The following is a 16000-nucleotide window of genomic DNA, read 5'->3' on the forward strand; positions in this document are numbered from 1 at the left end:
TCCGTCGGAATGTCTGAAATTTTCCGACAACATGATCCGATCATACTTTGTCCGATCGTTTGTAGAGAATTCCGAGCGGACATAGTGCCACGCATACTCAGATCCAATTATGAGACCAAAGCTATTGGCTACTAGCCTGAACGTAGTCCCGTCGTAATGAATGTCATCACGTTCCGAACGATAGGAGTTTCCAACAACTTTGTCTGACCATGTGTATGCAACACCAGTTTTGGACAAAATCCGTCTGAAAAAATCTGATGGATTTTGTGGTCGGGATGTCCGACCGTGTGTACAAGGGCTTACAATTAGTTGGTAATAGGCGAGTGGTGTGGTGCGTGGTCTTTACCTGGAGCTTTGATTCTGCAGGAGGGTAAGTACCATGGTGCTGGTATCCTGGAGCTAGATCTGTAAGAAAGAGCTGATGGAAAAAGCAACAAGTCAGATAGGTGAAGCAAACAAGAGGAAAGGGTTTGCGGCGGCGTATATAACAAAAGAAAAGCTGAGTACAGCTATAGGGGGAAACAGTCAATAACCAGTAGAACTGAGAGATGAACATGAAACAGTGATGAAGGAATTGTGTTGTGGTTGTGGGCCCATTCAAATCAGGTGTTAATCTGTGGTTGGTAGCTTCTGGTCCCATGGTTGCGGCAGGATTTCTGCGGTTTCCATTGTGGCAAAGGTGGGACATCCTCTTTGGGGGGGTCCCAGGATGATCCTCCATTCATGCAGAAGATGCATGCCTTTCTGTAGGTCACTAATTACATGGGTGGTACCATTCCTGGTGATGAGCAGGGTCACAGGATATCGCCACTTATATATAATTTTGTGATTATGGAGGCTTTGGTGATAAGGTGTCAGAAACCATGAAATCAGGCCGAGACAGAAGTACAATTAAATCACACTTGTTTAATAATACAAGTAAAAAGAACAAACGTAGTCAAAACATTTCAGTAACCGCAAAGGATAGTCAGCAAAGCCAGAAGTCAGGGATCAATGTAGTGGAACAGCAAGCAGGATCTGGAACCAGAAGGGATGTCAGCAAAGCAAGTCTTGAACAGGATTGCAGGAGAGTGTCTCAGTTTCTGTGATGTTGACCAAGGCGAAGGCAGAGCCCCTCTGGACTGGACGGCTTAAGTAGGCAGGACCGACGAGCAGGATATCATCAACAGCTGAGTAACTGTGGAAAGATAGGAGCTGGCAATTAGCCGACAGCTCAGCAGTCAGTTTAGAGAAGGAAGGGCTGAGCCCCAGCCCTGACAGTACCCCCTGCCCAATGATCCCTCCCCCTCAGAGGACCACCAGACTTGAGAGGAAAACGTCTATGGAAATCACGGAGGAGGACAGGGGCATGAATGTCTGAGGATGAGACCCAAGAGTGTTCCTCCAGACCGTACCATTTCCAATGCACCAAGTACTGTATGCACCCACAGAACCTAAAGGAGTCAACAATGGACTGTACTTCAAACTCCTCATGGTTCTCAACCTGTACAGGGTGAGGATGTGAGACCAATGGTTTTAATAAGGAGACATGAAATACATTTGAAATACACATATTAGAAGTAAGGTATCACGTTCCTGACGGTAGAGCCTGATATGCAGCGGACGGCCTTTCTTACACCTCTGACTCAAGGCCTCCCGGTAGAGCAGACAAGGAGCACAGGAGTGCAGAGTCGCATCAGTACCTGATTGGTTGCAGACCATGTAATCCGAAACAGCTGTAGGAGGAGCTGTGGCTCAGCAGAATTCTCCAGGCAGAAGAGAGGGATGGTACAGGCAGGCCAGGTCATACACTGGCGGACACGTCAGGAGCAGATGTGGAGGCAGAAGAATAGTCAGGATGCAGGCTGGGTCTGCAAAGGGCTGGCAGCGAAGTAGCAGAAGGAGCAGGCAGGTGCGGGGGTCAGACAAGCCGGGTCGGGTGCAGGCGGATAGCAGGTATCGTCAAAGTTAGGCCGGGTCAGGTAACAGGAACAGATAACAAGATGCAGGTAGCAGGAACACACGGGAATGCTGTAGAGCAGACAGCAAATATGTGCATTGGCAGTGTGTAAATAGTCTGTTGGGCGCCAAAGCTGTTACCGGGTGCGCGCGTGCGCACTCTCATACGCACACGCGGCAATCTGACAGGTCTTGGATTCTCATGTACACGTGTTCGTGCATATGCGCGTGCGTGCAGATGCATCAGAGGTGTTCGTATTCTTCGGCCGCCATCTTGGATAATGGCTAGCCCTTCCTGACATAAGGTCTAATGTGTAAGCCACTGGGTTAATCCTGCTAAGAATACGGAATGACCCAATAAATCGAGGTGCGAACTTCAGTAAAGGAACACGAAGTCGGAGATTTACAAATGACAGCCAGACCCTGTCCCCAACCTGGTAGAACGGTGCAGGCAGCATGGAGTCTGTACCTATAATTAGCATGTCACAAAGCCTCCTGGACTTATGCCCAAGTGGAACGAAGACCACGGAGATGCTACTCTAATGCAGGAATACTCTGCGGAACAAACAAGTCAGGCAACATAGAAGATTGGAAACCATAATTCACCATAAATGGGGACAATTGAGAAGCAGAATTCAAGGCACTGTTGTGAGCAAACTCTGCCCACTGTAATAGGTCTGACCAGTTGTTGTGATGGTCAGAAATATAGCAACGTAAGAAAGGACTGATTGGCTTGTTCGGCGGCCCCATTAGACTGCAGGTGATACGCAGAGGAGAAAGCAAGCTGAATTCCCAACTGTGCACAGAAGGCTCGCCAGAACTGGGACACAAGCTGACTACCCCTGTCCGAGACAATCACCTTGGGTAGCCCATGTAAGCGAAAGATCTCCCGAGCAAAAATGGAAGCCAGTTCCTTAGCCCACACGGTCGGAGATTCCGTCGGAATGTGTCCGATCGGAGCATTTTGTCGGATATTCCGACTGTGTGTGGTCTGCATTGGACTGTTTCTTACGGAATATCCGTCGGACCAACTTTTCCAACTTGCCGGAAATATTTTCCGACAAAATGCTCCGATCGGACATACTCTGATCATGTGTAGAGAATTCCGATCAGACAAAGTGCCACGCATGCTCAGATCAAATTCCTAGACCAAAGCTATTGGCTACTAGCGTGAACATAGTCCCATCGTAAAGAAATAACGTCATCACGTTGGATTTTCCGACAACTTTGTCCGACCGTGTGTATACAGTTTCGGACAAAAATCCGTTGGACAAAATCCGACGGATTTGGTTGTCGGAATCTCCGACCGTGTGTACAAGGGCTTAGAAGTGGGCAACTTCTTAAGTGGAATACAATGACACATCTTTGAGAAGCGGTCGAGACGAGCGTACAGGAGTCTTCCACAAGTGCTCCTTAAAAGAGAATCTATTAGTATATCTCGGGCTGCTATCCCATCCTTGATGGTATCTGAGAGACCATGAGAAAAAACAGCCACGAGGGCCTCATTGTTTCACGCAACCTCTGCTGCCAGAGTACGGAATTCAATGGCGTAGTCTGCAACAGTGCTCGTACTTTGTTCGATGGCCATGAGTAGAGATGGATGAACTTCCGATGGGACGTTTCACGAACGCGGCCAAAAGTTTGGGAACCGCAAAGTTTGCGGCGGGCCCCATTGACTTCAATGGCAGGCGAACCTTAAAATCCTACAGGTCATATTTTCAGCCACAAAATACTTACTAGCTGTGCACACATAGTCCCACAACATGGCCACTGACATAACAAAAGTATGAAGTGAATCTGGGATCGACAACGACAAGTATTCTTTTTTTATCTGTGAAATTTTGACAATTCAGGACTCAGGAGCGCATGAAGGCAATGGAGCAGAGGAAAGGTCAGGGTAGGCTATAAAGAGGGTGCATGAGATGATCCCCAGCACCGTGATAGAGAGCACTCACACCAACACCGTGATAGAGAGCACTGACACCAGCACCGAGATAAAGAGAGAGCACTGACACCAGCACCGTGATAGAGAGCACTGACACCAGCACCAAGATAGAGAGCACTGACACCAGCACAAGATAGAGAGAGAGCACTGACACCAGCACCGAGATAGAGAGCACTGACACCAGCACTGTGATAGAGAGCACTGACACCAGCACCAAGATAGAGAGAGAGCACTGACACCAGCACCGTGATAGAGAACACTGACACCAGTACCGTGATAGAGAGCACTGACACAAGCACCGTGATAGAGAGCAATGACACCAGCACCGAGATAGAGAGCACTGACACCACACCAGCACCGAGATAAAGAGCACTGACACCAGCACTGAGATAGAGAGCACTAACACCAGCACCGAGATAGAGAGCACTGACACCAGCACCAAGATAGAGAGCACTGACACCAAACCAGCACCGTGATAGAGAGCACTGAGACCTCACCAGCACCAAGAAAGAGAGAGAGCACTGACACTAACACCAGCACCGAGATAGAGAGAGAGCACTGACACCAGCACTGTGATAGAGGGCACTGACACCAGCACTGAGATAGAGAGCACTGACATCAGCATTGTGATAGAGAGCACTGACACCAGCAACAGCACCGAGATAGAGAGCACTGACAACAGCACAGAGATAGAGAGCACTGACACCAGCACCAAGATAGAGAGAGAGCACTGACACCAGCACCAAGATAGAGAGCACTGACACCAGTACCGTGATACAGAGCACTGACACAAGCACCGTGATAGGGGGCACTGACACCAGCACCGAGATAGAGAGCACTGACACCACACCAGCACCGAGATAGAGAGCACTGACACCAGCACTGAGATAGAGAGCACTAACACCAGCACCGAAATAGAGAGCACTGACACCAGCACCGAGATAGAGAGCACTGACATCACACCAGCACCGTGATAGAGAGCACTGAGACCACACCAGCACCAAGATAGAGAGAGATCACTGACACCAGCACCGACATAGAGAGAGAGCACTGACACCAGCACCATGATAGAGAGCACTGGCACCAGCACTGAGATAGAGAGAGAGCACTGACACCAGCACCGAGATAGAGAGCACCGGTACCAGCACCAAGATAGAGAGAGAGCACTGACACCAGCACTGAGATAGAGAGCACTGACACCAGCACCATGATAGAGAGCACTGACACCAGCACCGAGATAGAGAGCACTGACACCACACCAGCACCGTAATAGAGAGAACTGACACCAGCACCGTGATAAAGAGCACTGTGACCACACCAGCACCGAGATAGAGAGCACTGAGACCACACCAGCACCAAGATAGAGAGCACTGACACCACACCAGCACCGAGATAGAGAGTACTGACACCACACCAGCACCGAGATAGAGAGCACTGACACCAGCACAGAGATAGAGAGCACTGATACCAGCACCGAGATAGAGAGCACTGACACCACACCAGAACCGTGATAGAGAGCACTGAGACCACACCAGCACCAAGAAAGAGAGAGAGCACTGACACCACACCAGCACTGAGATAGAGAGCACTAAAACCAGCACCGAGATAGAGAGCACTGACACCAACACCGAGATAGAGAGCACTAACATCACACCAGCACCGTGATAGAGAGCACTGCGACCACCCCAGCACCAAGATAGAGAGAAAGCACTGACACCAGCACCGAGATAGAAAAGGAGCACTGACACCAGCACCATGATAGAGAGCACTGGCACCAGCACCGGGATAGAGAGAGAGCACTGACACCAGCACCATGATAGAGAGCACTGGCACCAGCACCGAGATAGAGAGAGAGCACTGACACCAGCACCGAGATAGAGAGCACTGGCACCAGCACCGAGATAGAGAGAGAGCACTGACACCAGCACCAAGATAGAGAGCACTGACACCAGTACCGTGATACAGAGCACTGACACAAGCACCGTGATAGGGGGCACTGACACCAGCACCGAGATAGAGAGCACTGACACCACACCAGCACCGAGATAGAGAGCACTGACACCAGCACTGAGATAGAGAGCACTAACACCAGCACCGAAATAGAGAGCACTGACACCAGCACCGAGATAGAGAGCACTGACATCACACCAGCACCGTGATAGAGAGCACTGAGACCACACCAGCACCAAGATAGAGAGAGATCACTGACACCAGCACCGACATAGAGAGAGAGCACTGACACCAGCACCATGATAGAGAGCACTGGCACCAGCACTGAGATAGAGAGAGAGCACTGACACCAGCACCGAGATAGAGAGCACTGGTACCAGCACCAAGATAGAGAGAGAGCACTGACACCAGCACCGAGATAGAGAGCACTGACACCAGCACCATGATAGAGAGCACTGACACCAGCACCGAGATAGAGAGCACTGACACCACACCAGCACCGTAATAGAGAGAACTGACACCAGCACCGTGATAAAGAGCACTGTGACCACACCAGCACCGAGATAGAGAGCACTGAGACCACACCAGCACCAAGATAGAGAGCACTGACACCACACCAGCACCGAGATAGAGAGTACTGACACCACACCAGCACCGAGATAGAGAGCACTGACACCAGCACAGAGATAGAGAGCACTGATACCAGCACCGAGATAGAGAGCACTGACACCACACCAGAACCGTGATAGAGAGCACTGAGACCACACCAGCACCAAGAAAGAGAGAGAGCACTGACACCACACCAGCACTGAGATAGAGAGCACTAAAACCAGCACCGAGATAGAGAGCACTGACACCAACACCGAGATAGAGAGCACTAACATCACACCAGCACCGTGATAGAGAGCACTGCGACCACCCCAGCACCAAGATAGAGAGAGAGCACTGACACCAGCACCGAGATAGAAAAGGAGCACTGACACCAGCACCATGATAGAGAGCACTGGCACCAGCACCGGGATAGAGAGAGAGCACTGACACCAGCACCATGATAGAGAGCACTGGCACCAGCACCGAGATAGAGAGAGAGCACTGACAACAGCACCGAGATAGAGAGCACTGGCACCAGCACCGAGATAGAGAGAGAGCACTGACACCAGCACCAGCACCGGTATAGAGAGAGAGAGCACTGACACCAGCACTGTGATAGAGAGCACTGACACCAGCACCGAGATAGAGAGAGATCACTGACACCAGCATCATGATAGAGAGTATTGACACCAGCACCGAGATAGAGAACACTGACATCAGCACTGTGATAGAGAGCACTGACACCAGCACAGAGATAGAGAGCACTGAGACCACACCAGAACCATGATATAGAGCACTGAGACCACACCAGTACCGAGATAGAGAGAGAGCACTGACACCAGCACCGAGATAGAGAGCACTGACACCACACCAGCACCGTGATAGAGAGCACTGACACCAGCACCATGATAGAGAGCACTGACACCAGCACCATGATAGAGAGCACTGACACCACACCAGCACCGTGATAGAGAGAACTGACACCAGCACCGTGATAAAGAGCACTGAGACCACACCAGCACCGAGATAGAGAGCACTGAGACCACACCAGAACCAAGATAGAGAGCACTGACACCACACCAGCACCAAGATAGAGAGAGAGCACTGACACCAGCACCAAGATAGAGAGAGAGCACTGACACCAGCACCAGGATAGAGAGCACTGGCACCAGCACCGAGATAGAGAGAGAGCACTGACACCAGCACGGAGATAGAGAGCACTGACACCAGCACGGAGATAGAGAGCACTGACACCAGCACCATGATAGAGAGCACTGACACCAGCATCATGATAGAGAGCATTGACACCAGCACCGAGATAGATAGCACTGACACCACACCAGCACCGTGATAGAGAGAACTGACACCAGCACCATGATAGAGAGCACTGAGACCACACCAGCACCGAGATAGAGAGCACTGACACCAGTACCAAGATAGAGAGCACTGACACCACACCAGCACCGTGAAAGAGAGCACTGACACCAGCACCGTGATAGAGAGCACTGACACCAGCACCGAGATAGAGAGCACTGACACCACACCAGCACCGTGATAGAGAGAACTGACACCAGCACCGTGATAGAGAGCACTGAGACCACACCAGCACTGAGATAGAGAGCATTGACACCACACCAGCACCGAGATAGAGAGAGAGCACTGACACCAGCACTGAGATAGAGAGAGAGAGAGCACTGACACCAGCACCGTGACAGAAAGCACTGAGACCAGCAACGAGATAGAGAGAGAGCACTGACACCAGCACTGAGATAGAGAGCACTGACAGCAGCACTGATACCAGCAACTCGCTGTGGGACCTAAAAATACCTAGCTCAACCTCTTCAAACAGGAGGGTACGGCATTTAGTACGGTGTGCTTATTTTGTACAAGGAAGTGAGCCAAAGGTAGAAAAAAGGTTTGTGTGCTCGATTAAATAAATTGTTTATAGAGTTATGCATATACATGGTCTACTGGTCACATATGTTGAATTCCTCCAAGATCCATGCCTCATTCATTTTTATAAATGTGAGGTAGTCAACACTGTCGTGAGCTAGGCGAGTGCGCTTATCGGTCACGATCCACCCTGCTGCGCTGAACGTCCTTTCGGACAGGACACTGGACAAGGGGCAAGCCAACAGTTCCATTAAAAATTGGGCAAGCTCTGACCAGGGGTCAAGCCTGCCCACCCAGTAGTCCAGGGGTTCATCACTCCTCAGAGCGTCCACATCGGCCGTTAACCCGATGTAGTCGGACACCTGACGGTCTAGGCGTTCCCTGATGCTGGATCTGGATGAGACCTGTCGATGGGTTGGCTGAAAGAATGACCTCATATCAGAAGTCACCAACACATCTTCAAACCCCCCTCTTTCTGCAGGCGCTGTTGGATTGGTACCCGCAACTCTTTCTCTGGGAGTGGGAATTCCTCCTCTGCCAGCGCATGCAAAAGCAGAATGCAGCATTTCTCGAAGAAAGGCCTGGAAGTGCTCCATTCTGACAGCCCTCTGTGACGGTGGTAACATTTCTGCCATTTTGTGTTTGTACCAGGGGTCTAAGTACGTTGCCACCCAGTACTGGTCCTTGACCCTTATGCTTTTTATATGGGGGTCCCTGTTAAAACACTGGAGCATGAAGGTCCCCATTTGCACTAAACTGGAAGCGGCGTGGTGGCCTGGCTCCTGCTCATCATCCAGGATAATGTCGTCCTCCTTGATCTCCTCTCCCCATCCACGCACAACAACAGGGATCCCAGAAAGGTTTAAAGCATGCTCTTCTTGCTCCTCCTCATCCGCCCCGGCACCATACTCCTCTTCAGACTCCTGTTGTTGACTTGTCTCAGATAGAGTAGCCCCCCTTGTGAATTCATCCAGCATTGCGACTTCCTAATCTTCCTGCTCCTGCTCCTCCATGGCTTGATCAATGACACGATGCAATGCACGCTCCATAAAGAAGGCATAAGGTACCTTGTCACTGATGGTGCCATGACTGCGACTGACCAGTTTGGTGATCTCATTAAATGGCCGCAGAAGTCTGCATGCGTCGCGCATGATCAGCCACTGGCGCGGTGAAAAAAAAACAAGCTCCCGGAACCTGTTCTGCCACAGAGTTCGTACAGGTAGACGTTAACTGCACGCTTCTGCTGGAGCAGCCTATCAGGCATTTAGAATGTTGAGTTCCATCGTGTCAGGCAATCGGAAATAAGACGTCTGACCGGCAGATTGTGGCGCCGCTGAATGTCAGCAAGGCGAGCCATGGCCGTGTAAGATCTTCTGAAATGGGCCGAGATTTTCCGTGCCTGCCGCAAGATGTCCTGGACCCTGGGGTATTTGACAACGAATCGCTGCATGACCAAGTTTAAGACGTGTGCCATGCATGGCATGTGCATAATTTTGCCCTGTTTCAATACGCTAAGCAGATTGGCACCGTTGTCACACACCAACTGTCACATTGATGTTAGCCACTGATCTGCCTGTGAACGCAAAGCTGAAAGGAGTGCAGGGCCAGTGTGGCTCTTGACTTCCAGGCACAACAGACGCAGCACATCATGGCAACATCTCACCTGGCATGTGGAATAGGTTCTGGGGAGCTTGGGCGGTGCAGCGGAAGAGACACTAGCAGCAGAAAAGGAGGAGTCAGCCGAGCAGGAGAGGGAGGAGGATGGAGTAGGAGGAGAAGAAGAACCAGGCCTGCATGCAATCCGTGGTGGTAAAACCAAATCTACACGGGTGCCACGGGTTACATGCTTGACGGCTGTCAGAAGGTTCACCCAGTGGGCAGTAAAAGTGATATACCTTCCCTGCCCATGTTTGCTAGACCACGTGTCTGTGGTCAGATGTATCTTGGCACCGACACTGTGTGCCAGAGATACATTCACTTGCCGCTGAACATGGCCATATAGCTCTGGGATGCCCTTCTGTGAGAAATACTTCCTTCCTGGGACCTTCCATTGAGGTGTTCCAATGGCCACAAATTTTTGAAAGGACCCTGCTTCAATCTGTCATTTTTGGGGGCCACTAGTCTATCACCCCAGTTATAATACTTTTTTTTTTATTGCGTTTGTCACTCTTTGTAGTATCGCTGCAGAACTGCTCAGCAGTCACAATGCTGCACAGTGGAAATGCACTCTACTATGCTTTCTATATGTGCACTTATTTTATACGTGTATTACACACCTATATACTGCACACCAAATAGTACACCTATACCAGTCCTTAAAAGGACCTTTGTGGACCTAGTAGCTAGTGATTTGCAGACTGTCTCTCAGTCCCTACACTGATAAAAGACAGCTGCAGAAACGAGCAGTAATCTGCAGCACAGCAGTGCACCACAACCCTATATATTGTACACCTATACCAGTCCTTAAAGGACCTTTGTGGACCTAGTAGCTAGTGATTTGCAGACTGTCCCTCAGTCCCTACACTGATAAAAGACTGCTGCAGAAACGAGCAGTAATCTGCAGCACAGCAGTGCACCACAATCCTATATATTGTACACCTATACCAGTCCTTAAAAGGACCTTTGTGGACATAGTAGCTAGTGATTTGCAGACTGTCCCTCAGTCCCTACACTGATAAAAGACAGCTGCAGAAATGAGCAGTAATCTGCAGGACAGCAGTGCCCCACAACCCTATGTACTGTACACCTATACCAGTCCTTAAAAGGACCTTTGTGGACCTAGTAGCTAGTGATTTGCAGACTGTCCCTCAGTCCCTACACTGATAAAAGACAGCTACAGAATTGGGCAGTAGTCAGCAGCAGTGCACCAGCACCCTATATACTGTACACCTATACCAGTCCTTAAAAGGACCTTTGTGGACCTAGTAGTAATAGCTAGCTAGTGATTAAACTGACTGTCCCTGCTCCACACAGCGTCCTGTCCCTACACTGACAAAAGACAGCTGCAATCACCAGCACAGCAGTGCACTGAACCCTATATACTGTACTACACCTATACCAGTCCTTAAAAGACTTTTGTGGACCTAATAGCTAGTGATTTGTGTCACTACAGTCTCTCCCTGCTCCACACAGTGTCCTGTCCCTACACTGACATAAAACAGAATGTAAAATGGCCAACAGGCCAGATCTATTTATATGGTGGGGGAATGTCCAATTGTCCATGTGCTGAAATGTCTCAATTGGCTGTCCTGTACCCCATGATGGATGTGTCATCATGGGTCAAAGTTCTTTCACACTGTAAACGCATATGTCCGCCGGGCGAACAGCGCCAATAGTCCGCCGGTTTGGTGAATCGCGAACACAAATTTGCTGCGAACTGACCGGCGGGCGAACCGCGAGGTCATCCCTAGCCATGGGGCACTTAGCAGCAGAAGACGAGAGTGCGGGAACATCAAATACCCTTTTAAACAAAGCCACAAACTCAGGGTAGCATAAGACAAAAGGTTTTTGTGTCTCCCATAGAGGGTTTGCCCAGGCCAAGGCTCTCTGCATTGGACTGAATCACCCCCAAATCACCAGGGAAGGGGAGCAGAACCAGACATACCTCTTATAGAGGTAATACTCAAGGTGGATGCCTGCACAGAGACTGGAGCAGCAGCAGGGTCAGCCTGCATAATAGGCTGTACCAGGGAGGCCACAGTGGGAGATTCCAGGTAAGCCGCATGACTCAGGAGCGTTTGTGACTCCATGGCAAACTGATCGATGCATTGATCTAGTTCATCCAATCTGGAACCAGAACGGATATCCAGCCAAGCCAGAAGTCAGGGATCAATGTAATAGAACAGTAAGCAGGATCTGGAGCCAGAAGGGATGTCAGCAAAGCAAGTCTAGACCAGGATCGCAGGAGAACATCTCAGTTTTTGTGATGTTGACCAAGGTGTAGGCAGAGCTCTCTGGATTGGATGGCATAAGTAGGCAAGACTGACGAGCAGGACATGATCAACAGCTGAGTAACTGTGGAGAGATAGGAGCTGGCAATTAGCCGACAGCTGAGCAGCCAGCTCAGAGAAGGAAGGGCTGAACCCCAGTCCTGACATAGGGTTCATATTCCTTCTGAGTTGCAGCGTGTATTTGGAGAGGTCGGGGAAGAGTTGGACTCCCTCATACGGTCAGGGCAGCGGAGCTTTGGATCTGGCTTCAGACATAGTTATTTCTTTAATGTGAAAAATGTACCCTCATGAGTACGTCTCTCAGCACAGACGCAGCCAGGTGTGAAGGTTTTGCTATTCTGTGGATCCTGTCTATGACAATATCCCTGGGTGATGGGAGGGGTATTCTGGTGTGTATGAGGTCTTTGGTGTATTTCGGTAGCTCCGCTGGAGGTATAGATTCAGGTACCCCTCTCAATTTAATGATGTTACGTCTTGAGTGGTCTTCTAAATTGGCCAGCTTGGCCTAAACCCTCTCCTGCTCATCTTTGACCTCCTCTTAAGTATTTATAAGGTCATTAACCATGGTCGTGCATTCTGTCATGCCCAGCTCAATATTGGATACTCTGTGTCCCATAGACCGCATATCACTAGTAATCTTGGTAAACAGGGATGATAGATCAGTCATCAGTGATGTTTGTAAGGACATGAGCATGTCCTTTAAGGCAGTGTCCATGACTGATTGCCTTGTGGTGGGGAAGGATACCATAGAACTGTGCAAGGCCTGGTTTGATTGTAGTGGATTGAAGGCCTGGGCCTCAATCTAAGCACAGAAAACATGCGCCCCTTCACAGGCATACTATAGACACCCCCCAAGTACGAAATTTAAAGGAATATTACACTTTTATTGTTTCACTTTAATCATTATTAAAATCACTGCTCCCGAAAAAACGCTAGTTTTTAAAACTTTTTTTTGCATAGATCCATGTCCCCTGGGGCAGGACCCAGGTCCCCAAACACTTTTTAGGACAGTAACTTGCATATTAGCCTTTAAAATTAGCACTTTAGATTTTGAACGTTCGAGTCCCATAGACTTTAATAGGGTTCTAAAGTTCACACAAAGTTTAGGTCTGTTCGCAGGTTCTGGTGCGAATCGAACAGGGGGGTGTTCAGCTCATCCTTAGTACAGATACTCCAGTCTCTGCTGTGGAACTTTTCAGCTCCTCCAGGGTTACCTTAGGTCTCTGTGTTGCCTCTCTGATTAATGCCCTCCCTGCCTGGTCCATGAGTTTTGGTGTGCGGCTGTCTCTTGGCAGGTTTGATGTTGTGCCATGTTCTTTACATATGGTTATGATAGATTTGATTTTGCTCCTAGGGATCGTCAAAGATTTTGATATTTTTTTATAACCTACCCCTGACGTGTACCTCTGAACAACACTGTCCTTTACTTGTTTGGAGATTTCCTTGATCTTCATGGCAGTGTTTGATTAGTGGTGCCTCAGCCTCAGAGAGCCTTGGCCTTTCAAAAAAGTGTTTATATGTAATGACAGATCATGTGACACTTATATTGCACACAGGTGGACATAATTTCACTAAATATGTGACTTCTGAAGGTAATTGGTTGCACTGGTGCTTTTTATGGGCTTCACAACAAAGGGGGTGAAGACACACGCACATGCCAATTATCGTTTTTTTATTTCTGAAAAATAGTTTTATGTATATATTTTTCAAATTTTACTTCACTGACTTAGACTATTGTGTTCTGATCCATCACATATACGTCAGATAAAAAATTGAACTAAAGGCTGTAATGTAACAAGATAGGTAAAAAGCCAATGGCGATAAATACTTTTGCAAGGCACTGTATGTAAAAACATCCAACAATGTGTTTACTTTAGAAAGTGTTCTAATTCAATGATAAGTAGATGACATCTATTCTGTATTTTCAAAGATAAATATTGCATAAATTCTATGAAACAAGTGTAGGGATCTGCTGTCCTCTACTGTCTGAATTTGTAATTGCCTGTAAATATGTTATGTATGCATTTCCTTTCCTTGGGTTGCTGGCTTTGAAACCCAAGGGGAGGTAGAGAGAGAGAGAGAGAGAGAGAGAGAGAGAGAGAGAGAGAGAGAGAGAGAGAGAGAGAGAGAGAGAGAGAGAGAGAGAGAGAGAGAGAGAGACACTCATCCACCTGTCCTGTCCATGCTGCTAAACCCAAAGCCAGAAGGGACTATTATGCAAGTATTCCTATGATCTAATAGTTCTGTAGCTGTTGACTTAAACTTTGTGATGGATAGAGGAGAATAGCTCTGCCCTGTCTTTATTATGTCCCATGCCAAAACACCAAATACATAGGTCTGTGATAATGTATGTGTGGTGGTAACTTTCCAGCAGCTTGGTAGGTAAACCTGTTTACTGCACATAATTTATATGCAGTTCCTATTATTTTAGTTAACCATGGCCCTTCTGGTCTGCGATTCTTTAGCTAGTTGTAGCTTAGGGCTCAGCTTAGGCTTCCAGATCATTAGCTTAGCTTGTTGCATGTCAGACTAGAAATTATTAGCGAGAAACTAAAGTGCAGAGTAGATAGGCTGTGTCATAAACTAGATGTGACCAGAACTGTGTGACTAGAATAGATTAGAATATCCCCGCGCTATCATAAAAACAAAACTACCACTAAGGAATGGTTGCAGCAAACCACTGACAGAGGTACAAACCCTACCAACAAAAATTGTTTATAAAAAATCTAATAAATGGTGTTGCGCTACCTCAAAGATTAAAACTAAACTAAAGTGCCTAGTGCATAAATGTCCCGTGTAAATATTCCAACTGTATTGCAAAATAGCACACCCCCTATAGTAAACAGATATAAAAAAATTACCCTATCAAAATAATAAAGTGTCTAGTGCATAAGTAAATGTCCAACAATCTATATTACAAAGGTGTAAATACCACAAGGCTATAAGAAAAAAGCAGCAGAAATTAAATAAGTGAATAAAGTGCCTGGTGCTTAAAAAATCATAATACCATTAATCCCTATTCACATATGGGAAAACAGACAAGACCTCCAAATGTGCAATGATATAGTGCATCAGACTTCTCATGAATAAATCCAATCAATTGCAATAAAAAATAAAAAATAATAATAAAGACGTGAATCACGCAGTGCAAATAAGCAAAAAAAAATTGAGTCTATATGCAAACTGAGATGGGTTAGGTAAACAGTGACTCGTTTAGTGCTTCTCCAAGTGAAAAGTGACAGGACTGTAGCCCTCTTGTGCCTCACATATGGGAAAACAGACAAAACCTCCAAATGTGCAATGATATAGTGCATCAGACTTCTCATGAATAAATCCTGAGATCCTTATGAAAATGTATGAAGTATCAACATCAGCCGTGGGGTACAGTATAATCTGCCAGGAATAGGGATACATTCCCTGGATCTTTCCCTTTTTTGCGGATCTGCTGTTTACCTTACAGCAGTAAGGTAAGGGGCCACTCCACCCGGTGTGCTGTGAGCACTGAAGAGGCACAAGAGGGCTACAGTCCTGTCACTTTTCACTTGGAGAAGCACTAAACGAGTCACTGTTTACCTAACTCATCTCAGTTTGCATATAGACTCAATTTTTTTTGCTTATTTGCACTGCGTGATTCACGTCTTTATTATTATTTTTTATTTTTTATTGCAATTGATTGGATTTATTCATGAGAAGTCTGATGCACTATATCATTGCACATTTGGAGGTCTTGTCT

The sequence above is a fragment of the Lithobates pipiens genome, unplaced genomic scaffold, assembly GCF_037356315.1.
Source record: "Lithobates pipiens isolate NorthernLeopardFrog02 unplaced genomic scaffold, aLitPip1_a1.2 Scaffold_8, whole genome shotgun sequence".
In the NCBI taxonomy this organism is placed as follows: Eukaryota; Metazoa; Chordata; class Amphibia; order Anura; family Ranidae; genus Lithobates; species Lithobates pipiens.